This window comes from Sinocyclocheilus anshuiensis, unplaced genomic scaffold (assembly GCF_001515605.1).
Source record: "Sinocyclocheilus anshuiensis isolate Anshui unplaced genomic scaffold, SAMN03320099.WGS_v1.1 scaffold928, whole genome shotgun sequence".
Lineage (NCBI taxonomy): Eukaryota > Metazoa > Chordata > Actinopteri > Cypriniformes > Cyprinidae > Sinocyclocheilus > Sinocyclocheilus anshuiensis.
In genome coordinates, this window is record NW_015552531.1 from 2,154,070 (window position 1) to 2,158,277 (window position 4,208).

Genomic DNA, 4,208 nt, shown 5'->3' on the forward strand with positions numbered 1-4,208 from the left:
GCGAGAGAGAGAAGCCCCCCGCAGTACATGAATGATGAGCAGGACGATACAAAACAGACACTCGCTATTTAAATGCCTTTGCTGTTATTTAGTAGCTTAATGCATTACATTTTATATATATATATATATATATATATATATATAATTTATACAACGTTATATTTTATTAATGTTATCTCTATACTTACATCTCTCATTCAATCTATAGTATAGGTGCAACTCTGCTAATAAATGCATTGCTAGAAAATTATTCTAAAAACATGCGCATGAAAGACAGCGCTGGCAGGAGAGCCATATCGCAAATGAATTCAAATCGCACAATGTGTTTTGTGCATCTGACATATCATAGGAAGAAATCAAAGCACAGAAATTGCTCGCTTTAGAAACCCCAGCGAAGGGCTGTCAGCACCTCCTCAACATCAGCGCTTTCAAACAAAGCTCACGGACGGGCGCTTACCTTATGCATGACAATCCATCGACTCCCTTTAACCAATCCACAATCACCTTCATGCACCTCCAGCGCGAAGAGGAGACACGCAGATTTTATTAACCCCCACTCCACCCCTTTTTCCAAGTGTCCTTAGTGCTGCCACTAGTGAAATATCAGTGCAAACAGACTCCAGCCTTTCTCTGAGACACCAAGGAGTCGTTCTCAGCTGTCTGGCCCACGGGTGCATTTTAAATGTGAAAAAGCCTGAGATTCTCATCCATAGGGTTCAGAGCCGCCAGCTGACTGTCCACAAACCAGCACTGCTACACACGATCCTGCCATAAACACCTAACATAGGGGAGATTAACCAGGAGATACATAAACACATGAATAATTTCGTTAATTGATGTTTTAGGTGAGTTTTTTCTAGTAGGACAAGCTTCAGGCCTGTTAAATATTATATTATAGACTATGATCTATAAATCAATCAGCGAGCCTTGCTGATTATTATAAATCAATAAGCCAATCTGTCTGACTAATCAGTTTATCTGACACTTATAGACATATTGACATTGTTTTTAAATAACTATATTTTCACTGACCTTGTTTGTTTGATTATGGGATTGAATCACTTTCCTCTTGCTTAATAATTTGCTGTTGATCTTAGGTATTTGTATATGGGAATACAAAAAATGATAAAAATAAAAAATAAAGGTGAAAAAAATGTCCTTGTTGCTGATAGCTTCACCATTTAGCCATTCATGTGTGATGCGTCCTGACATTTTTTTTTTTGACTGAGTGCATTTAATTTGAGGGTGTGAAATGGATGTTACACAACAATCGAAAACATAAAAACATTGTCTAATTATTCAAATGAGTTGGTGTTTTGACAGATTAGTTCATTTGTTTGGATGTAATTCACTTAAGAATGCTGATTAATTATGTAGATCCACACAAAGCATTTGATACACACTTTCTCTGATCTTTCCCTAAGATGAAAATATCACATAATTGTTGAATGCAGCTTTATGCATTAATTATTTCAATTTATGTTGTGCCTTGTGACTTTTGACATCATAATTTGTATTTTTGAAAATAATTTACCATCGCATTCATTAATTCCCTAAAATGTTCAGTAAGTGATACGTGTACTCATTTAATAAATGAGTCATTAATATTTAATAGTGATATTTTATTCACAAATGTAATTCCATACGTAATGTCCACACTATTCTGAAATGAAACAATACGATGTTTCTCCTTTTTCTCATAGGCTAAATTCAAGCCGCTTGACCAAGTTGACTGCGTTATCATCCATTTTGGCTGATGGGTTTGGAATCTGTCATGTTGCCATGGTTTTGCTCTCTTGCCTTTCCTGTGCTGACCAATGGTAACCAGGTAATCCGCTAAATAGAATGCACCACTACGTATGTGGGAGAGGGCAGCTTATAACCCCGGGAGAGGCAGAAGAAAACATGTAGCCATACTAAAGACTCATTTGAACAGGGAAAGCTGGAAATACAATTATCTATTTATTACCTAATTTAATTCATAAGAAGTTCATAAGAAGAAAAGCACAGTTTCTTCTCTGCTTAAGAGCATTAGCCATAAACCAGTGAAATATACACTCTCCTGAACAGGGGCGATGGCTCAAACTGATAAGTGTTCTGAATGATTCTGGTTTTAGTGTGTTTACGTGCAGCCCGCTCAGTAGGTGCTCTGGTCCTGGAGGCTTAAACTCATGGAATAGGGAGGGTCTCAGTGGCTTTTCAGTTACAAACAGCAGGCTCATTTGTAATTATAATTAATTAGCTCATTATTGATTGTTTCATTGATTAGACCATTGTAATGATTTTGCATGCTTTATCATCTTAATCCACAGATTTAAAAAAAAGCACTAATTAATTTACATTTATTTAATAATGATACTAACATTCATTATTATTATTATTAAGTTATAAATTATTTATATTTATAAATCATCACTGATTTTCATTTATTATTATTTATTTGTTTTACACCAAAAATGATGCTTAACATATAAAACTCATATTCAAATTATATACCGTAATTAATAAACAAAGCTGGCTATACATTCAGGGGCTCAGCAGATGGAGAATCTCCTGCTTTAGGATAGATGGCCGGAGGTGCAGCTCCTGCCCGTTTGTCTATTAAAGAGGGATCAACAATGAAAACCTCCGCACCACGAGGAGCAAAGGGCCAAGTGGGAGGGGGCAGTGGGGGTGAATGGACTCAAAGAGAGGACCAAGTGTGTCTCTGAGAGTGTAGTTTAGTGTACATTTCCCGATGAGATCGACCAGCCAACTGAAGTCACTTTTCAAGCAACCATTTTCCCCTCTCAAACATCTCGCTAAATAGTCCACAGTCACTCTCATTGATTTTCTTTATCAAATAAACAGAATGGCACCGCGTGCCTGGCCGCCTCCCTCATCCGTGATCCTGGGGCCCAGCAGCTGGGAGCTTGTGTGAATTTACCACATTTAAACAGTAGCATTACAGAATGATCATATTGATGGCTGTCATTAAAACTCTGGAGTTTCAGCACAGTGCATCATTTAGCATGTCAGTGAATTATTTTATATCTTTATTTCATAGTGAAATATAAGGCTAAAATATTCAGATTTATCTCATATATCTTTAACACTAAACCTTGTTCTTATTTTTAATACACATTGCACATTGTTGTTAGCAAATGTTGTATTGTAAGTATTTTTCTAATATAATAAATATAATTTAATCTCTTATTTATGATCTCAGTGCTGCCACTTTTGTTTCTCATGAAATTGAAAGTCGTGCTGATACCGGTCTCATGTCGTATATGGATTTTCGTTTATATAATCGATCGAAATGTCCCAATACATTGATCGAAAGTTCAGTGTTTTACAAACAAGCATTTGTGAATCTCGATTTAACGTTGGCAGTGATTTTGCCACGACGTTGTTTACAGATTGTTCACGCAATCTTGTAGTTGTTTGTAGTACAGACAAGCAAATTAATAAAATATTAACTACACAACGCGCAAAAGCATTGTGCGGGGCACTTCTTATTCTGTTTGAAAATCGCAAGAACGTTCTAATTGCTCAAATCATTCTGAATGACATGTCATTGCGGTATATGAAATTAAAGTTAGATAAGTCCGCATTGAGGGAGGCTGCACCCAATCCCCAACTTATTTCCCATTTTGTGTTCGAGCATCACGCTCCGCTCTTTTCAATGACAATGTGCCAAATCTAGGCATTTTCAAAAGAGTTTCCATATGCTATAAGCGGAGCATCAGAGAGACAGAGGACACCAGGATGCCCTTTTATACCAAAGGTACAAGCGATTTATTTTCTTTTTAGCTGGCGTTTATAAAACAAGAAATGGGAATATATAGGACTAATGCTAAAATAAATATAATGTTTTAAACAGATTGCACGTGAAATATGTCGCTTTAGTGTAACTGTCACTTTTAAAAGACAAAAGAGAGCTGATCGGATACAGATGACGGAGATTTTTTTCTTTTCTTTTTTTTTTTAATTGGAGGATGTTAAGCATTTTCTTCTTGTTTTTAAGAGAGAACTGTGAGATTCCAGTGTGGGACAGGTTTGAAACGATTTGGCTTTTAGGGGAAATTACAAAGGTATCGTTTGACTTTGAAATAAATAATCTTGTGGCGTAGTTTGTAGCCTACTTTTCTGGCAATTTTGTTGTTGTTTACTCATAGTGTGATCAATTTTCTGAATGCTTTGCCATGCAGACCTTACCAAATAGTGTC